Source organism: Neopsephotus bourkii, unplaced genomic scaffold (genome assembly GCF_033783945.1).
Source record: "Neopsephotus bourkii isolate Nb327-2 ecotype Australia unplaced genomic scaffold, CSIRO-AGI_Nbou_v1 NB_1373, whole genome shotgun sequence".
In the NCBI taxonomy this organism is placed as follows: Eukaryota; Metazoa; Chordata; class Aves; order Psittaciformes; family Psittacidae; genus Neopsephotus; species Neopsephotus bourkii.
The window spans coordinates 1-22,373 of record NW_026901852.1 but is presented as its reverse complement, the minus strand read 5'-3'; positions in this window follow the sequence as shown (position 1 = coordinate 22,373).

Genomic DNA, 22,373 nt, shown 5'->3' with positions numbered 1-22,373 from the left:
CTGCAGTCTCAGTAAATAAAGGGGATACCTTGACAGTCTGCATCTTCTTTTTTGAAGTTCTAAGTCAAGGACATCCTGCTAAATATTTCTGGTTTATGTAAATTACACCAATTGTCCTTGTAGTAGGGACTGAGTACTGAAGGTTTTCTGGCTGAAATTTTATGTGTGTGGTAAAAATGTGCTATCTCTTTAAAACCAAGTGAATTTTGGCTTTTCTCCACAGCAAAAAGTGTAGAAAAGTAAGGGTACAGATGCAGAATTTGTCAAAAGTGTAATGGAAGTAGGGTAAATTGTTTCGTAAATTGGTAAAAGTAGGGCAATTGTTTCGCAAGCAATTCCTAAAAAAGTATTAGCTGCATAAAGCATGTAATAGAGTACAGAGGTATGTGAAAAGCAGATCACTGATCTCACTATCATAGAGTACAAAAGCCCCTTTTCTTTGTTGATATTCCCATCATCTTTCAAGAAGAGACAAACCATGGTTGCATCTAATTTTAATGATAATGTTTTGGGGGACTACCCTATAAGCCTTCCAGAATTGAATTCCCAATACAATTATCACACAAAAAACTTGTATGGGACAATATTTTGTTTTCTGAACCCTTCCCCTCCCAAACTTAACAAAGGTGCTTAACACTCACCTAAGACATAAAACTGAAAGCAATTTTTTTCTGTCTTTGAACAAGTTGTCAGAGAGCTATCCACAAAGAGACTGAAAATAATTTCCTTCTGAGAAGAGCAAACAAATTTCAGAAGCCCTGGATCAGACATCAGCTTTATTCCCACCACAATTTAACCCCTAGATTGTTAGATCCCATTAGCAATAATTAAGGATAAACTTAGCATATAGGTATTCTGGAGTAGTGAATCATATAGAAAACTTCAATAAACCAAATAACTAATTTCTTTAATGTTACAGTGGAAAGTTCAACATATAAGAACATTCTGTTATAGATTAAATGCACAGAAATACCACAAAGAAATATGTATTATTCATTTTCATCTATTAAATCTCCTCAAATAAATCTAGAAATATTTCAAACAGATGGTGAGAATCTTTAAAACCATTACTTCAAATTACTGTATTTGCTAACAAGCTTATTAAATTACATTATAAATGGAGTTATAGATTATGTCTTAAATAATTTCAGCATGTCTGGATGTCTTTCTAACACCACTAATTATTAACATCACCAATTATTAATAAAGCAAAAAACTGAATGATCTTTGTATGTACAAAGTTCTTGAATTTGTGGATTCTGACATTTAAAATCAGCTAAGAGAACCACAGGGCAGAAAAACTGTGACATTTAATTTTGGCTGGAGATCTATCCTTGTAAATTAGCTTGTGCTCCCATAGAATGGAGAATCTATCAAAGTTGTAAGCATAAATCTTGTTAATCAGTTAATGGCATAAAAGACCAGTACTTCTACACACAAGTAATATACACTTATCTTTGACACCTATGATCTTTATCACATATAATGCTAGACTTAGCTGTCACAGAAGTTGATCAATTCACACTTTGGTGCCTATGTGTATCTCTTACTCGTACAAAATATACATACAATGCAAGTTATCATGTAACAATTTGTTTTCTTGTTCCTTATGAAAAGTTCTAAAATGCATAGTTTTTTGATTCACAGACTGAATGTTTCTCCAAATTCTAAAACAGATGGTGCCTAGCTGATGCTGCTTCTGTGAAGTATTTCAGGATGCAAATAAGTTACTCATTTTTTTTTTCTCTTTAAAGTAGCTATAATGTTTTCTTAACTAAGATCCTTGCCCTCTTGAACATTTGAGCAAGCTGACCAAAAACTCTATTGGAAAATGGTTGGTTTGCAGGTTTTTCCTGCACCTATGCTGCAGAAAACTGGAGCAGAGATAAGGAAGAACTACATAACACATGAAGCACAAGTAGAAAAAAAAAAAAAAAGATTGACAATAATGAATCTAATAATTTTTTTTCTGCTTGTATTTAAAAATACTATCATATAGTTGCTCATCACTTTAATGTCCATCATCCTTTATGCCAATGCATTCAGAAACATTGAGAAACTTCCTGGAAGAATCAAGGACTAATTGTGACCTAGAAGTTACCTGTACTTAGCAGAATGCAGGTGGTAGGAATGCCTGTCATTTGCCTGAAATTATATATCAAAATACAGCAGCATCTAAGAAACCAATTAGATATTTTCCATTTTAATCAATTAACACAAGAACCCCGTAACATTAGGAATAAATTATCAAAATTGTGTGTGTATTTCATCAAGAAAAGCAATCACCATATCTTCAATGAAGTCAGATGCTGACAGGTATAAGAATTCATACAAGAAGGGGGGTGACATGAGAATTCTCTGCAATTTAAACAAAGTTTGAAATGTCAGACTCTCCTAGATTGTATCTCTCCCTAGTTATGTGTGAAGGACTCATCTGATTTATTCAAGGACATGTTTGATAACTCAAATTTGCAGTGTTGCTAATAAGGAGTGGAATATATATCTATCTACCCTCAGAAGGAGGATGATTTGAAATGCTGTCACAGTGATATAGGAAAAATCATGGTTTAAAAAGGGTTTTCACTGCTTGTCACTTGCATTACTGCAGATAAGAAAACCTGATTGCACTCAGTACTTATACAAAAGCCAATTTTTTAATCTGGTTATCTTTTTCTAGAATATCCACATTAACATTTAAAAACATTTATTGTTACTTACGTCTCTGAATCTTTGTAAAGTAAAGGTCTCATGGGAGCCGTTTTAACAAGAAAGTGCCATTGATGGTAATAAAGACTTAAATTTACAGCCCTAATTGTTACACTTTTTAACAAAAGTACCAAAGCAAAGAAGAAATTAGTACATAAAAGAACATAAAAAACACTGGTAGAAAGGTGACGGTGTTAGAGACAAATAAGACATTGCCATAGAAAGTGTGCAGTACTTTATGCAACACATTTTGCCCTATTTTCAGACATTTGTTTTTTAAGTGATTCAGCATGTTCTTGCTCTAACTCCATCTGCCTTATGGATATGAGAAATCCATTAAGTTTTACCCTTATCAATTCAGAAGGATGTTTTGGTTTTTTTTTAATTTTTTTTTACTTTTCTGGAAATTCATGAAGAATATGGTATGCCTGGTTGCAATGCATTCATTAGAAAGGTACAAAATTCATGGCTGACTATCCCTTAAGTTTATTTACGCTGCCCACAAGAGCGAAGTGCAGCATTGACTCAGCTGGGAAGAAACATTATCACCTTGGAGAAGCAAGCAATTTAATCCTGTGAGAATGTCATTGGGCCTTTCTGAGTGACAGGTTATGTTAGCTCTGTAAAATCGTGCTTCATGAACCTGCAGTTAACATCTGTTCTCATGCCATATAAGCTCATTAGACTTATAAGGCCTCTGAGATGCTAAATGCTTGCACTGTGCTATGCTGTGCTTTAAGACAGAACATTTGTGGTGTTGAAGTGTTTTTGATTGTCGTTTTTGCATTCTTAGGCTACCAAGAATACAGCAACTCAAGTTTGGAACCCCCAATTCTATTGTCTGCAAGCTACAGCTTAAACGACACCACTCGTTATAAACGACACCATCCCCTCTGTTATTAGTCTTTTGCCTTTTTCATTAATTATTTTTTTAATAAAAATAGGTCACTTAATATTTGTTTTCTGACTCCAAACCAGTTTCTGATCCATATTTATACTTTGCATCTCATTTTCTGCCTATGAACTGCCTTCTGTCATGGACTTTCTCAGAAGTCTTTAGGAAATTGTATTTGGTTTATGTGGCAAGACTTTGGTAGCAGAGGGGCGAAAGGTGTGGCTCCTGTGAGATGACACCAGCAGCTTCCCCCACATCAGACAGGACCAGTTCCTGCTTGCTTGAAGATGGTCCCATCACTGGCCATAGCTGAGACTATATGTGATGCTGACAGTACCTCTATGACTGCATGTAAGAAAGAGTAACAAATGCCCTGAAACAGCAGACAGGAGAGAGGAGTGAGAATATGTGACAGAAACAGCTCTGCAGACATCAGGGCTGGTGCAGAAGAAGGGGGAGGAGGTGTTCCAGGCACTAGAGCAGAAGTCCCCCCGCAGCCCGTGGTGAAGACCATAATGAAGCAGGTTCTCCCACTGCAAGCCATGGAGGGTCCCATTCCATAGCCAGTGGACACCCTCTCAAGGAAGCTGCATGAGCCTATGGAGAGCTTATGCAGAAGCAAGCTCCTAGCAGGAGCCGTGGCCCATGAAGAAGACCCACAAAGAAGCTAAGAATACAAGCTTTCTGGCAGGACCTGTGACCCCATGGGGTACCCATCCTGAAACAAACCATTCCTAAAGGACTGTACTCATGGAAAGGACCCACACTGGAGCAGTTCATGAAGAACTGCAGCCTACAGGAAGGAGCCATACTGGAGATATTTGTGCAGGACTCTATCTGATGGGAGGAACCCCATGCTGAAGTAGGGGAAAAGCATGAGAAAATAGGAGAGGCAGAGATGGAGTATTATGAACTGACCACAGTCTTCATTCCCCATCCCCTTGTACCACTTGTGTGCAGGAGACAGAAGAGTCAGAAATGAAGCTGAGCCTGAGAAGAAGCTGTCAGAGGAAGGTAGTTTTAGTTCTGGTTTTATTACTCACTATCATACTCTGTTATTAATTGGCAATAAATTAAATTAGTTTTCCCAACTTTTTATTTTGTTTTTAATGGTACTTGAAGAGTATTCTTCCTGTTCTTATCTTGACCCACAAACATTTTTGTCTTATTTTCTCCCCTTGTTCTGTTGATGCAGGGGGAGTGATGGAACAGCTGGGTGGGCACTTGCCACCAGGCAGGGACCACCCACCATAAAAATGTAAATAAATTCTATTAATCTCTTTAATTTATTCCTTTAAAAACTATAGAATAAATTAGCAAAATGCAATTTTCTTTTGAAGAAACACTGTTATTTAAATACAGAGATGTGCCTAACTGGAAAATTCCCAAACAGATTTAATTTGCATACTGTAGTTATCACCTGATATGCATTCGCATCTGACCTTTTTAACTTTCAAAAACTGGAAGCGAACAATTTTAATGGAAAAATATTTTTAGTTGGCATAGATTAAGATACAGAAAAATAAATTCTCCAGTATGATCTCTGAAACACCTAATTGTGGATGTGCCCTTGAAACACTTCTGGAAGTGATCTACTGAAGTTTTTCCAAAGACTACAATGCAATACCATGAGCAGTATTTGTGTAAGCCTTTGTAGTTCTTTATATGGAAGCATAAATCAAAAATGGAATATAACAACACTCATGCTATTGGAAAAGTGATAGACACGTTGGAACAAGGTCCAAATGTACCTGAATTAAAAGAAGAAGATGAAAAGGGGTATTTTTATCTCATAGTACTTAATAAAGTGCAAGAGCAGTGAAGAACAATCTTGGTGAAAAAATCTCACTGGTAAATTTATTATTAAGTGGTAGAAAGGGAAGGTAAGAAGAGGAAATATTCCAAAACATTATAGTTTAGCCAGTTAATTTATGTATATGTGGAGGTTACATATATATCCCACCATGCAAGAGACTGAATAACATTCCTGGTAGCCCACCTTCTCAGAATTGGAGGAGCTCAGCATAATTTATGCTTTGGGTTCACTATGTGAGAGATTTCAAAGAATTGTAAACTAAGCAGCAGGTATATTGGATTTGAGGGCTATAAACTAAGACTTAAGCAGGGCAGATTTATCCTTGAAAATTAGAGTTTAGTCATAAAGTTAGCAAGATTAACCTTTTAGGTTTTGTTGGTTTTTTTTTTTATTAGTTTTTAACAGACAGCACACTTACATTTATCCAAAACTAACTTTAAAATGACAGCTGTGCTTGGATGTGAAGCTCCGATTTAATGTAGACACACTGAAGTGTGTGCAGAGTTACAAGTTTAACCAGAAAGGCAATTATCTTGAGAGAACACATTATAACTGCTTTATTATAAACTCCTTTTTTTACAGGTATTGTGAATTAGATTCATTTACGTAATATTTTTCCAACTTTGGATATTGTGACAGACTTTTAAGTACAAAATACTTTCAGTTATGCTTCCTTCTGTCTAGAGCTTCAACACTACAGTTTAACCCTAACAGAAGGGAGCTTAGGCCTCTATAAAATAAAGCAAATAAACTATATGTAGATATTTCTTTGAAGATCAGGGTTTGGTTTCATTATGGCAAGTCCTAAACGAATTTGGCTGCCAAAGGTGACTGAAGTAAGGTAGTCAATAAATTATTGCTTTCTCGCTTTCTTGTACTCAAATTGTCACAGAAAGACATGACTTTATGGCTTAAAATAACCTGAATGTGAAATTCATAGCAATCAATGGCATTTTGTGTGAGCTGCAAGTCTGCTGGTCACCAGTTACATGAAAGTTGCTTCTATCAAAGTTGCTATTAGCCATGAACATCTGTGCAGGTATTGTTCAAAATTACAGTTTTCCCCCAGAACAAAAGCCATGTCAATATCAAGACCTCAACTGATACTTAAATCAAAGCCAGGAGGAAACTGCCTTCAATAGCAGACAGCAACAAATTACATTCTTCTCTGTACCTTAAGCATTACAGCAATTCTGCATATATGAACTATATTGTACCTTCCACATTTGATAAATTTGATTTTATCAAAGTAGAAGTCCTCAGGAATCCTAATTATATTAACTGTATTTATATAATGGTTTTAATGCAAGAAGCGATAGTGAGGCATTTTCAGAGAGGCATTTGGCTATGGAGAGTTTGCGACAGTTAATAAAATCCCTAATTTTTGCATTTCTGAAACACTATTTAGAGCAGCAAACCTAATCAAAGACTTTAAAAAGGGTTTACCTTACTGGAACTTGCCAGAGTATCCTTTGAACTAGAAAAAAAAACAGAAAAAAAAAGAAAACCAACAAAAAAAATGAAGTTTAGGTAGAACCTAGATCTACTTTTTGGGTCTTTAGCCAGTTTGAGTTCTATGCTGAGACCAGATTTTGTGTTATAGTTTCTCAAATTTCATGTTCATAATACGTTAATTAAATGCTAATGGGGATCTGCTCCAATTCCATTTAATAATTGATGATTATTGTAACAAAAGCCTTTTTGCTTATAGCAATATTCATTTAAAATACATAATAAGATTTTTATTTAAGTAAGAGGTAGCTCAAAAATTCAATAGGATATTTAAAATTAAATGGAAAGTGATTCCTAAATGTCTTGAAGTAAATGGAAAACCACAATTTCTATATTTTAAGTAGGTTATTATGTGCTCAAAACACCACGTGCAATGCTGCAAAGTTTCTTAATGCAGTCATCACTATTATTTACACATGCAATACACATATTACAAGAAAAATACTATAAAGAGAATATAATTATAAATTATATATATAATTGCTTCTAATTTTTCTGATCAAAAAACATGGATGTGCTTTTTAACTATGAAAAATCCTCTTGGAAAAAGATATGTCTCCCATACCCTGAAATTTCCGCAGTACATTAGATTATTCAAGATTACGAGTAACATTCAGAAGTAACAGAAGGCCTAATGACTTCTTAAAGCTCCTGTATAGTATGATGATAAAATGACTAGCTAGTATGAGAACAAACTAGAAAAATAGGTTGTATAGTTTTACTTTAATGGCTGCTTACTGACTTATGCTAACTTAATATCAAATATTCATATGCTTATAATTGGTCAAGAACATTCATTTTACAACAATAATTATGTAGTATACTTCCCTCATTTATGTCATTCTGACCAGCATTAATGCTTTTTGCTTCACCTTGTAGTTATATTTTTAGCATCAGTAATGTTTCCAGATATTGGGAATATATGTGTAATTTAACCCATACTGCCAGCTCAGCCCCACACAACCATGCACTCACTCTTCCCAGCGGGTGGGGGAGAGAATCAGAAGGGCAAATGTGAGAAAACTGTGAGGTAAAGACAGTTTAACAGGTAAACCATGAAAGCAAAGCAAAACAATAAATTCATTCACCACTTCCCATGGGCAGGCAGGTTTTAAGCATCTCCACGAAAACAGGTCTCCATCACGTGTAGTGGTTTTTTGCGAAGGCAAATGCAATCACTCCAAACACTCTCCCCAATCTCCTTATTCCCTCCAGCTTTATAAACTGCTTATGACACCATATGGTGTGAGATATTCCGTGGGTCCATTGGAGTCAGCTGGTCTAGCTGTGCTACCTCACAACTTCTTGTGTACCCCCAACCTCCTTGCTGGTGGGGTGAGAGGCCTTGACTCTGTAAGCACTGCTCAGCAACAGCTTAAACAACCCTGTGTTATCAACACCATTTTGGCCACATATCTGAAATATGGAACCATGTAAGATACTATGAAGAAATATAACTTTTTCACAGCCAAAAGCATTACACTATATTAGGAAATTCCTTTAATTTCTATACATCACTCATACATATATACAAAATAAATTATCAGAAAAACATACTGTTCTGCATTTTGTTGAGTAGCTTTCTCTGATAGAGGTGAGCAAGAAAGGAAAACTTACCCGATATGAAAGTAATGATTATGGCAGTACAAGGACAGACAGCAAATACAGAGTGCTAGAATGGCAAATGCTGCAGAAAAATCGAATCCACTGGTACTTATTTGTTAGACTCGTAGTTTTACATACCTACCACAGTTTACTAAGGTCATGAAGATCAATGAAATGGGTCAATAAAGTAGGCAATAATTTGGCAAAATCAAAAGCTTTAATTTATATCTCAACCAAACTATGGAAAATGGAAAGGACAAAATCCAATGAAGCTCTTGAAGTTCTTCTCAGAATAGAAATGTGAAAATCAATGGAACTTCACTTTGAAACACAAATGGAGCTCACAAATCTTACAACTTCCAGCAAAGCACACTTTTTTTTTAGTTTTACTTAGTAAAAGAACAAGAGACAATAAGAGAAATATATTTAAACAAAAAACCACAGTTGACCAAAAGTCATAGTAAATTTTGAAATAAGTAATGATTTAAAAATAAAAGAAGTTTCATTGTTCTTTTGTCTTGCTGAGATCAGAAGCCTATTGCACAGTAGATTAAGAATGAAAAAATGAGCCCAAGGAGGAGGTATGCCACCCAATCTTTTATGGAAACTTATTGTTTTGTGAAGGAGATGACAAAGTGTGCTAGGTTGACCCTGGCTGGAGGCCAGGTGCTTACCCAAGCCATTCTGTCACTCCCCTCCTCAGCTGTGCAGGGAAGAGAAAAATATAACAGAAGGTTCATGGGTTGAGATAAGGACACTTACCACTTACTGAGCAAGACAGGCTTAACTTCAGGAAATTAATTTTTTACCAATAAAATCAGAGAAGGGTAATGACAAGTAAAACCAAATCTTCAAACACTTTCCCCCTACCCCTCCCTTCTTGCCAAGCTTAACTTTACTCCTGATTTTCTCTACCTCCTCCCCAGCAGCAGCACAGGGGGATGGGGAACAGAGGCTACTGTCATTCCTTCCTTCTCAGAGGAGGATTCCTCACACACTTACCCTGCTCCAGATTGGGGTCTTTCTTATGGGAGACAATCCTTTACAAACTTCTCCAATGTGAACCCTTCCTAGCTGCTGCAGGTCTTCATGAACTCCTCCAACATGAGTCCCTTGCATGGGATGCAGCCCTTCAGCAACAGTGTGGGTCTCCTGCGGGTCACAAGTCCTGTCACGAGCCTGCTCCACAGGGTCACAGCCTTCGTTGGGCATCCCCCTGCTCTGGCATGGGGACCTCCATGGGCCGCAGGGGCACAGCTGCTTCACTACAGTCCGTACCATGAGCTTTAGGGGAACCACTGCTCCAGCATCTGGAGCACCTCCTCCCTCTTTCACTGACCTTGGTGTCTGCAGGGCTGCTGCTGCTCTCACAGAAACTCCCTCCTCTTGCTTCCGAAACCTTTCTACACAAAATCAGTAGACATAGCTATCAGGTTCTCTGTTTATCATGCAAACATTTATGAGCTATGACCATGAGATACCAGTAACAATTATATTTCTGTATGTAGTTCTGATTTCTGATATATTTTGATATAATTTCAACATGTATATTGTCTTGGGTTCAGCAGTAGCAGTCATTTTTCTCCTTCTTAGTATCTGGTACAGTGCTGTTTTTGACTTGCAGCCTGGGAACAGCACTGATAACACCGATGTTTTTAGTTGCTTCTCAGTAATGTTTACTCTGACCAAGGACTTTCTGAGTCTCATGCCCTGCCAGGGAGCAGGGGAAGCCAGGAGGAAGCAGAGACAGGACACCTGACCCAAACTAACCAAAGAGGTATTCCATACCACAGCACGCCATGCCCACCATATAAACTGGGGGCAATTACCTGGAAGGGCTAGTTCACTGCTCGGGTTGGGCTGGGTATCTGTCAGCAGGTGGTGAGTGGTTGTATTCTCTTCCCTTGTTATTTCCCTTATCATTATTATTGGTGGTAGCAGCAGTGGTTTGTGTTATACCTTAGTTACTGGACTGTTCTTATCTCAACCCGTGGGAATTACATTCTTTTGATTCTCCTCCCCATCCCTCGGGAACAGGAGGAGGAAGGAGGTGGGGGCTGGGGGAGTGAGTGAGCAGCTACGTGGTTTCTCAGTTGGTGGCTGGGCTTAAACCACGGCGTATGTAGTTTGGCATTTTAGGTTAAATATATGTTAACTTATTGCCTGGCTATCCTAATATCTAGGGAGATTTTTGCTAATATTTCTTTTGTGTTTCCTTGAAATACTTTTCAAAATAATGTTCTGAATTAAATTTGTGCCAGAGAAGAGTTACATTTCATTTAAATTTGTATTTGTTTTCAGGCCATATATTTATTTAAATATATAATGTTGCAATCAAACTGAAGATCAAAGATATAATGTGGTGTTCATTGACAGAACAGGGATACATTTTTCCCAAACTACCACTCAGAAATCTGAAAATGCAAAAGTTATTAACTTGTTTTAATTCCAGTTTCCTTTAATGCTTCTTGTCATCTAAGATGTGTCTTCATACACTATAATTCTATGAGTTACTGCATACCATATATTTTAGAGATGTATGGGAAGCACATTATGCAGCAAAAGTCTGAACAGAAGAGTAAACCTAGAGGGAACAGTAAGAATCAGGGTGAAAGCAAATAATGTCAGCACCTTGTTTTTTGCTTCTGTTTTTTCACTACTTTCTCTGAAATCAAACAGTATTTAGACCAATATAGAATTTTAGGGTTCTACGAGTTTTACTGTCTCTGATGTTTAAAATCTTGATAATTTGTATGTCTTTCCAAAGCTGAAGAATGGCTTGAAGAAATAGTAAAGTCTTGGATCATTGTGCTGGCTTTGTCTCTGTCCTTTTCCCAAAGCGTAAGAACTTCTTTGATGCCATAAACTCCTGATTTTGCCTTTCTTATCCATTATGCCTTTGATTTATGCAATTGCATTGCCTAAGGTCATCAAAGAACAATTCTGGTCTTTTCCAAACAAGAGACTTAAAAGTGGATATTCTGTTACTTTATCCACATGTAGTATGTTACCTTCACTTAAACTCACAGACTTGGGGATTTGTTGGGTTTTTTTTTTTCTATTTAATATATTAAGTACCCAGGTAGGCTCTAAAAAAAAGCCCTGAAAGAAAACAAAAAAAAACCAAATAAACCCAACAACAAGAACAACAACAACAAAACCCCACACAAACAAAAAAAAACCAACCACACACAAAAAAAACACAACTAACAAACAAACAGACAAAATCCCCCAAACCAGCTGGTCAAATGTAAACCTTCTTTCCTACACTAGTTCTTTCCAAAGTCTGCATCCCACAACAGTCCAGAGCAAACAGCTTTCTACCATTCCATGATAAAATGGTGCAGTAATTTAGGTGAGAAGAAACCCCTTGAGGTCACTGGAGCAAACTCTTGCTAAAAGCAGGGCTAGCTTCAAAGTTACATTGTGCTCCAGACAACAGATTTCTGAGCTTTGAGGGTTTGAGGGAGCTCAAATATTTTAATACATTTAAGATTTTTTTAAATAAGATGTCAATTAATGTTTTTTAACCCACAATTTCCACTACACTGATGTTATAAGTTTTGAGCTCTAGTTTACAGGGACTACTGTATGTATAGATCTAGATTGTGCTTGTTCTGATACGGCTATGCGGGATAAAATAAGACCTTTAGTGTGACACACCTTGCGGAAATCCCACTTGTCTGAGAAATGCTGCTCTGGTATTTGAGTGGAACTAATTAATTCCCTGATTATTACAAAGCTACAGATTAACTCACGAAGTGCTATTCATGGAGCACTAATAAACTAGGTACGTTTTCATCAGCGCTGCCTCCGTACAATTCTAAACATCCATTGGACTGACTATGTGTCTAATGTCACTGTCCTCGAACAGGCAGGGGTCACCAGCATCGAGGCCATATTGCTGAAATTGCAGCTGCGCTGGGCAGGGCACGTCTCTAGAATGAAGGATCACCGCCTCCCCAAGATTGTGTTTTATGGTGAACTTGCCACCGGTAGCCCGAAGAGAGGTGCCCCAAAGAGGAGATATAAGGACTCCCTGAAACAATACCTTAGCCTTGGCCATATTGACTACCATCAGTGGTCCACCTTGGCCTCCAATCGGGAGACTTGGAGGCACACCATACATAATGCCGCTGACTCCTTTGAGTGCTCACGAAGAACTAGTCTCGAGGAGAAAAGACAACGCAGGAAGAATCGTGTCCCACCTGTTCCACCCAAGGAGACCTTCTGCTGTGCTTTTTGTAGCCGGATTTGTATACCCTACATCGGCCTTCTTAGTCATCAGCGCGCTTGTAGTAAGCGTGGGTAAAAGCCCTTCCCAAATCTTCGTTCACGAAGTCAAGCCATGATGATGATGATGATGAATAAACTGGGTATAATTAAAGACTTTCAGAAAGTCTTGAGAATATTGTGAGAAATCATCACTAAATAAATGAATACAGTATAGAAAATAACTTGATTTTATGTCTTAAATCTGCTTTTTAGTTCTATTTACGCTTTAGAAATATTAGTAGAAAAAGTCTTAAATGGTGTAATTTTATATGCTAGATGAAAAACAATGATATGATGTAAATTCTAGCTGTTGCTGCAATTGGCAGTATTTCAAACTATCCCGTCTGGGATTCTGTTCCAAATAAGGTCTACCTGATGCTTATGCACACGCTGTACATTTTCTGCCTTTTCTATCCATATGTCTCTAACTAAAACAATGCTAGGATAGAATCAAACTTTCATATATTATGCTGCCAAGCGAAGTCAGGTGTCTTTTATCATTAATCTGAATTCAATTGTCCCTGTAAAATGTGAGGTTCAAGATATTGCTGCATTAGCACTAATAAATTCTTCATAACTGTGCACAAAGCTAGCACAATAATAATTAAAAAAAAAAAGAATTTTTTCTCCATTTTCTTACTTCCACATTATCTCGGTGCAAACAATCCCCTATACAATAATGAGTTTTCATGCCATTGGTAGAAATAGATTTCCAATAATTTCTCTGGAATCCATGTTATATATATAAGTTAAATTTGTAAAATTTTGCCTGAAATTGTTTATAACAGATAAATTAGTACCAAAAGAGAGAGATACAAGTATCAATTTAATTAGTAGGTGTTGACACGGGAGCATCGGACAAAACGCAGAGACGATGAATGTGATCAAGCGATTTGCCAAATTTATTCACACACATTGACAGCTTTTATAATACACAAGAATAGCTGATGTAACCAGTATAGATTCCGATTGGCTTAAAAGTGCTAACCATACATTCTTACGACAGATTAGAGGCGAATGGGAAAATTCTACCATCTGTTACTTTTGCTACTTTTGGCGTGTCTCTTGCAGTTTCTCCATCCTGCTCCCACATCCTGTTAACCTTGAGCAACTATCAAGCCTCTTTGTTCTACTGCACGTAGCTGACCCTTAATAACCTAAGGTTAGGCCTTGCAGCCTAGGTAACTTGTACTCAAGCCTCAGAGTTTGGTTAAGACCAGACGGCTGGGATTGCTTCTCATGTCCATCGTTCAGCTATATTCTTCACAACCGCCATCTCCTAGGGCTAAAACGTCTGGGTTGGTCACAAAGTATCTGCTGTCCCTCAGTCAATCCATAAGTATGTATAGTCTGATACTCCAACTAACTGAAGCTGCACATTTTCCTATTATAGCACAGTTGCTGGGCATAACATGAAAAAGCTTAGGTTGTAGGGCAGACAGAGAGGTTCAGTGGACTGGTAGCATTCCTAGCTTAGAAGGCCAGGTAAAAATTGAGAAGAGAGCTGTGTGGAGCAGAATTACTCTTTATGAAAAAAATCTTTTAATACCAATATTATTCTAATCAGTTTGAGATTTGAAGAAAATATTTTATGATTGGCTGACAGGTGTACAATGAATAGGACTTGAGAACAGTGGGATTCTGGAGTTAGGATAATTATTTAAGAAGACAATACTTTTGCCTAAATAATATAATGGTTTCAGGCAAATAGAAGAATCAGACAGAAATTAACTGACTTATATGTCCTGAATTTGTAATAGCTGAGTGGGACTTTGTCATAAAAATTTCAAATTCTTCAGTCTCCTGTGCTCAAGATACTTCTTCCCAGTAGGCTCTGAAACACACCACACAGGTGTGAGAAATACTTCCTGAAATATTTCGTGTTGGCCATTTGCATTGGAAAAATGGTAGCCAAAGTAAAAGAAGCACTACTGAGTGTCAATCTGCAGCAGTTGCCAAAACTTAATTTGATTTCCTAAGGAAGCAAACCAGAAACACAATACTGCTTGCCCAATTGTTCATACCTTAGATCCTGCAACTAACTTATGAACATATTTGTTAATTTGCATTAAATACAACAGAGGAATAGAGTGACATATTTTCAAAAAATTGGTGAATAAGTAGAAGAAAAATGTCCGAGAGATTGTCACTGCAGAGAGCCAAGCTGCAGTCTGAGCTCAGCAGCTGTTGCTTCTATTTGCCCTGCTGGCTAACACATGAGCAAATTGCCAGCGCATCACATGCTCAGCTTGGAGCCAACCACAGCATGCTGCCTTTTGCGCAGGTGATAATTAAGGACTTCAGAAGAGGATTTAAATCCTGTTAAGTCTGGTGTAACAGGGCAGATGTGCTGAGTAGCGGAAGGATAGCAGGATGTAGGATTCTTGCAGGAAAACAATCTGTAGAAACCACTCTCTGCTAACTCTGTCATTCAGAAAGCATTTACCAAAAGGTCTTGCTGGTTGTGTGCATGCTCTATGTGTGTGACAAGTATGAGTAACTCTGGAAGACAAAAAAATGATAGTGCTGCCAATAGTATTTTGTATAGAACATTACAGAGCAGTGAATTTCTGAATTTCATCACTTAAGCCCCAAATTCCTATACCTCCAGTTTTGAGTACTGGAAATTCGACTAAAAAGTCCAGCTGGGACAAAATTGGTAACACTGCCTCACCTGAAGTTACTGGTGAGTGAAATTCAGATCACCTGAGTGAAAGACAGAATGAACAGAAGGAATAGGTCTGCTTTTGTTGCATGTGCCCTGTAAAACAAGTTGCAGTGGTAGAAAACAAAATACTCTTCATGTTTTGGCTGTCCCACAAACTAGCATCACATTCAATAGAAGTACTACTAACTTAAAAGGAACACGGGCAAACAGATGGCCTGTCACCTTCAGTTTATATCTTACTCTGAGACAATGTCTATGGAAAAGTTGAGAGGTTTTAAACTTGCTGTCTCAAAGGAAATCTCATGTAATCATAAATAAAAAGCGGAACAATAAATCAGAGGAATGACTTTCCCAGGTCCACACAAGTGAGAAAAGCCTTGGTTCCTTTAGTGTCTGGATAGAGGTAAACCACCTTTTCAATTTTGGTTCTACACAGTTCACTTTAATCACAGACTTACAGAATGGTTTGGGTTGGAAGGGACCTTACAGCAATGGGAAGGAACACCATAGTAGAGCAGGTTGATCAAAGCCCTGTCCAGCCTGGCCTTGAATGCTGCACTGCCAGGGATGGGGCAGACACATCTTCTCTGGGCAACCTGTGCCAGTGTCTCACCATCCTCACCATTAAGAATTTCTTCCTAATGTCTAATGTTTCACCTGCTGCTATGAGTCTTTCACAGCACTTGGAAAGACCTCTTCTAAACAGAAATGCAGCAGAAAAATAGCTTGTTTGGACTGCTTCGATACTTTTTAGGTAATATTCCTAAAAGAGGGAACAGATCAAAATTCATATAAGAGAACATGTCTGGCTGCTTCAGCAAATTTTGGATAAACAACTGAGTTTAAGGCCTGTACAGTCATTTCCAGAAGTTTCGTGCTGAACCTTTTGCATTTTAGTCATTAACTCAGGCTTCAGTAGTGGTTATTTGGATGTTGTATTGCATTATCAAGGGGATTATAAAAGCCTTTTGAAACCAGCATGTTCTGCTTTATGCTGTCATAACCTCTTCAGTGCTGTACCAGTCATTACTAGATTGATTTTTGCAGTGGAAACCAATTTAGCTTATTTGGGTAATTCATGATAGAATTTTTCTTTGCTTGGTTTTCTTTCTAAGACAGTAAGTTTCAATGTGACAAACATGTGAAGGACTTGAACCTTTAATACGCTGGAGTCCCTAGCTTTATTAGTATTATTATGGGCAGTATGAAAGAGCAAATCTGTCCTTGTTTTCAACCTAGTTACATGAAAGTTAATAATTTTCTCTTCCTGGTGAGGGTTTGTGGAATATGAATAACTGCTTAATTTGAGAGGGCCCCAACTCACAAAGATTGAGGACAGAAAATTCCATATATGCAGAACAATATTATCAATTGAGATTTTTTTAAGGTAAAAAATCCAGGTGTGAAATTAGAATCTCAGTCTTAATTAGGAAGTGAGTCATCTCCCCAGACATTTGTAAATGCTCAGATTTGCGGGTTCGATTTCAGGTTCATTTTTAGATACAGAAGTTGGCCCCACTTAGTAAAGGCTTAGATTTGAGCCATATGTATAGATTTATCTATCTATTTTGCAAGCCCTAGCAAAGGAGATTTTCTTTGCCCAAATGTTTGTCATTAAAATAAACTGCATCAGTCACCAAAGTAGTGTCTTCTTAGATGGTGGTATGCTACGATTGGTCAACTGCTGAGGTGAGTAGCTCGAGAGAGGACGCCTTGAACACCCGAGCTGGGGGGAGATCAGTGTCCAGGAGCCTCAACTCAGAGCGACAAGAGCAGAGCCATCGAGGGAGCCTCAAGTCCTCGACAGGACCTGCCCAGGAGCCCGCAGCTCAGCCGACGCGAGCAGGGACTCACAGGGGGCGGAGCCAGGAGGGGCGGCACCAGCCCTGACTGGGCAAAAACCTGCCCCAGGGAATGCGAAGAACAGAGCGGGCAAACAGAGCGGGTCGAGGCAGTTCGCGCAGGCAGGCGAGCAGGATGGTGAGCACTCGCCGTATGACCAGGGCTCGGTCTGGGAGCTCTGCTCTGGCTGGTCCGGCGGTGACCACCGTAGGCACCCAGACAGAGCCGATGAGAGGGGAGGCTGCAGTGCAGACTTCGGGGTGTAGAGAGTGCCTGCACTGCTCTGGTGAGGGAAAGGTGCAGAATGGGCAGGGCTGCACTCGGTGCTCCCTGGTGGAGGTCCTCCTGTAGCAGGTGGAGGAGCTGCAGGAAGCTATTAATAGGCTACAAGATATCAGGATAGCTGAGAGGAAGCAGGAATGCTTGCTCCCTGCCCAAACTGTGCAGGGTCCTCAAGCTTCCCCTGTGGCTCATGGAGGAAAGAAGGAGGTCGTTAACCCGCGCAGCTGGGAAATGGGGACAAAAAAAAAAAATAATAAAAACAACAAAAAAAAAGGAGGAAAAGGACAACTAAAAGCAAGGGGCTTCCTCCTAAATCTGCTGTCCCCAAGCACATCTGCTTTGCTGTCCTGCAGGGGGCTCATAAGGAAACGCACTTGCACCAGGAACAGCTGGCTGATGCACTGGTAAAGAAGATCTCTACTGGTGCTGCCAGGAAAAAGCGGCAGGTCGTAGTAGTAGGGGATTCTACTTTGAAAGGGGCAGAAGCACTCGTCTGTTGGGCTGACCCGGTCTCAAGGGAGGTGTGTTGCCTACCAGGGACATGGATCAGGGATGTGGCAGAGAGGCTGCTTGCTCTAGTAAGCCCCACAGACTATTACCCACTTCTGGTGATACATGTGGGTGCTAGGGATATAGGCAGTAGTAGCCCGGGGAGCATAAAGAAGGACTACAGAGCCTTGCGAGAGGTGGTTAAGGGCTCTGGAGCTCAGATAGTCTATTCGCCTATTCTCCAGGATACAGGGGAGGACCTAAAAAAAGCTAGGAGGATTAGCCAGGTTAATAAATCGCTAAAAGGGTGGTGTCATAGTCAGGGGTTTGGGTGTCTTGAACACGGCACCCAAGTTTGTAGACCAGGTCTAGTTGGGGCTGGTGGAGCTGGTCTTGATCAGTTTTGGTAGGAGGCTTGCCAGACTGGTCAAGGAGGCTTTAAACTAGATGTGTTGGGGGAGGGAGGCATCATTCCATCCCAGCACTCCCAGTCAGTTGCCAGCACCTACAACACATGCTTAGAGCAATGTAGAGCTATTCCGGGTGCTCCAGCCAATGAGCCGGCTTCATCTGGAGCTCGGCTCAGATGCCTCTATACAAATGCCCGTAACATGGGTAACAAACAAGAGGAATTAGAGATGTGTGCTCGTCTACGGGGTATGATATAATAGGCATTGCAGAAAGATGGTGGGATGGCTCCTATGACTGGAGTGTTGGAATGGAAGGTTACAGACTCTTTAGAAAAGACAGGCCTGGCAGGCGCGGAGGGGCAGTTGCCCTTCATGTTAGGGATAGGCTGGGGAGTATGGAACTCTGTCTGGGGACTGGTGAGCAGTTAACAGAGAGTTTGTGGGTGAGGGTTAAAGGGAAAACAGCGATGGGAGACATTACTGTGGGGATCTGTTACAGACCACCTGATCAAGAGGAATCGGTGGATGAAGCACTCTATCGGCAGATAGGAAAAGCCTCACGCTCACAGACCCTTGTTCTCATGGGTGACTTCAACCACCCTGACATCTGTTGGAATGACGGTACGGCCCGGCACAAGCAATCCAGGAGGTTCCTCCATTGTGTGGAAGACAACTTCCTTCTGCAAGTAATAGAGGAACCAACAAGGAGAAGTGCTGTGCTTGACCTTGTGCTCACTAACAGGGAAGTGCTGGTTGGAAATATGATGCTTCAGGGCAGCCTTGGATGCAGCGACCACGAGATGGTTGAATTTGAGATCCTTACGACAGTGAGAAGAGCATACAGCAAGCTCACTGCCCTGGACTTCAAGAGAGAAGACTTTGGCCTCTTCAGGAACCTGCTTAGTAAGGTTCCATGGGACATAGCCCTAGAGGGCAGGGGGGCCCAAGACTCTTGGTTGATATTCAAGGATCACCTGCTACAAGCTCAGGACTGTTTCATCCCAACTAGGAGGAAGTGCAGGAGGAGGGCCAAGAGACCTCCTTGGATGGATAAGGAGCTGCTGAGGAAAATTCAAATGAAAAAAAAGAGTCTTATAGAAAGTGGAAGCAAGGACAGGTGGCCTGGGAAGAGTACAGGGATGTTGTCCGGGAAGCTAGGGACCAGGTTAGGAAAGCTAAGGTCCAGTTAGAATTAAACTTGGCTAGGGATATTAAGGATAACAGGAAGGGATTCTACAGGTACATAGCAAATAAAAAACAGATTAGGGAGAACGTAGGCCCCCTCAGGAAGCTCTCAGGTGAACTAGCTACACAGGATTTGGAGAAGGCTGAGGTTCTGAATGACTTCTTTGCCTCGGTCTTCTCTGGCAAAGGCTCTGACTGCACCACCCAAGTGTTGCAAGGCAGACGCAGGGACTGTGAGAATGAAGACCTTGGGCCCACTGTAGGAGAGGATCTGGTTCGAGACTGTCTTAAAATCTGAACGTATACAAGTCCATGGGTCCTGATGAAATCCATCCACAGGTCCTGAAGGACCTGGCAAATGAAGTTGCTAAGCCGCTGGCCATCATATTTGAAAAATCATGGCAGTCAGGTGAAGTTCTCGATGACTGGAAAAAGGGAAATATAACCCCCATTTTCAAGAAGGGGAAAACTGATGACCCAGGGAATTACAGACCAGTCAGTCTCACCTCTGTGCCTGGCAAAATCTTCCATCAGATTCTCCTGGAAGGCATGCTGAGGCACATAAAAATCAACAAGGTGCTTGGTGACAGCCAGCATGGCTTCACTAAGGGGAAATCCTGCCTGACCAATTTGGTGGCCTTCTATGATGGGGCTATAGAACTGATGGACAGCGGTAGAGCAGTTGATGTCATCTACCTGGACTTGTTTAAAGCGTTCGACACTGTCCCACATGACATCTTTGTCTCTAAATTGGAGAGACATCAATTTGATGAATGGACCACTCGGTGGATAAAGAACTGGCTGGATGGCCGCACACAGAGTTGTGGTCAATGGCTCAATGCCCGGCTTGAGACCAGTAAGGAGTGGTGTCTGTCAGGGATCAGTGTTGGGACCGGTCTTGTTTAATATCTTCGTTGATGACATGGACAGTGGGATTGAGTGTGCCCTCAGCAAGTTTGCTGATGATACCGAGCTGTGCAGTTTGGTTGGTACACTGGAGGGAAGGAATGCCATCCAGAGGGACCTTGACACGCTTGTGAGGTGGGCTGATGCCAGCCTCCTGAAGTTTAACTATGACAAGTGCAAGGTCCTACACCTGGGTTGGAGCAATCCCAGGCACAGCTACAGGCTGGGCAGAGAAGAGATTCAGAGCAGCCCTGTAGAGGAGGACTTGGGGGTGCTGGTCGATGAGAAAATGAACATGAGCCAGCTTCAGTGTGCGCTTGCAGCCCAGAAAGCCAACCTTATCCTGGGCTGCATCAAAAGGAGTGTGACCAGCAGGTTGAAGGAGGTGATTGTGCCCCTTTACTGTGCTCTCGTGAGACCTCACTTAGAGTATTGTGTACAGTTCTAGTGTCCTCAACATAAAAAGGACATGGATCTGTTGGAACAAGTCCAGAGGAAGGCCACGAGAATGATCAGGGGACTGGAGCACCTCCCATATGAAGATAGGCTGAGAAAGTTGGGGCTGTTCAGCCTGGAGAAGAGAAGGCTGCGTGGAGACCTCATAGTAGCCTTCCAGTATCTGAAGGAGGCCTATGGGGATGCTGGGGATGGACTCTTCATTAGGAACTGTAGTGATAGGACAAGGGGTAATGGGTTAAAACTTAAACAGGGGAAGTTTAGGTTGGGTATAAGGAGGAAATTCTTTCCTGTTAGGGTGGTGAGGCACTGGAATGGGTTGCCCAGGGGCATTGTGAATGCTCCATCCCTGGCAGTGTTCAAGGCCAAGTTCAACAAGGCCTTGGGTGATATGGTTTAGAGCGAGGTGTCCCTGCCCCTGGCAGGGGGGTTGGAACTTGATGATCTTAAGGTCCTTTCCAACCCTAACTATTCTATGATTCTGTGACCTTCTTTTCAAAGAAGCTTCATGTTTTATCATATTAGTCTGTTTCCAGTTCAGTGTTTCACGAGATCTCTTTCTCTTCCATGATATCAGGACATTTCTGTTTGTATAAGGAGCTCATGTTTAACAGTTTCAGTGTCTCTTTTTCCAAATAAGAGCAAATGAGACTTTAAGCAGCTTCAATATTGCTCTATGCAAACTCAAATTTTACTGTTTTATAAAATAATGGTGACCTGGCTCTTAGTGGAACAGTGTAAGAAGCAAAGTGCTCTGTGAAGAACATAATTTAGTAAAAGGAATACAAGATCAAAGACTGCAGTTTCTGTAGCAACTTTTTTTCTAATGAGCCCAAATAAAAACATGATAAAGTGAAAAAGCCCCAAAACCTGTGTTTAATGATACCTTCCTTTTCAGGCAGACTACTTCCCATTATTTGGAAATACTTTATTAAAACGTCTTATATCTTTTAAGAGCAATTTCTCTTTGATAATTACTCTTGCTCTCCAGTAGTCCACAGGGCTTTTCCAGTTATTTTAAAAGGCTTTTGGCTAACTTTGGTGTACTTGCAACATACAAGACATAAGACTTTAGTTTTCTAAGGGTCTGAAATTAGTGTGCTTATAGATTTTAATTCCCATAGCAAATGATAAGAGTAGTTATAGTTAGTTACATTTCTGATGGAACCTTGACACTGCATAGAATAAGGTATTAAAAACTTGTAAACTAGCTTTATTTAGGTCTTAGGAGTATTGGTTTGCCATACAAAAAGAAGAGTGCTTTCTGTGTAGGTGTTTGATATAAAGCTTGTTGAAGGAGCTTGAGAGAGGAAGTCTCTCCTACTG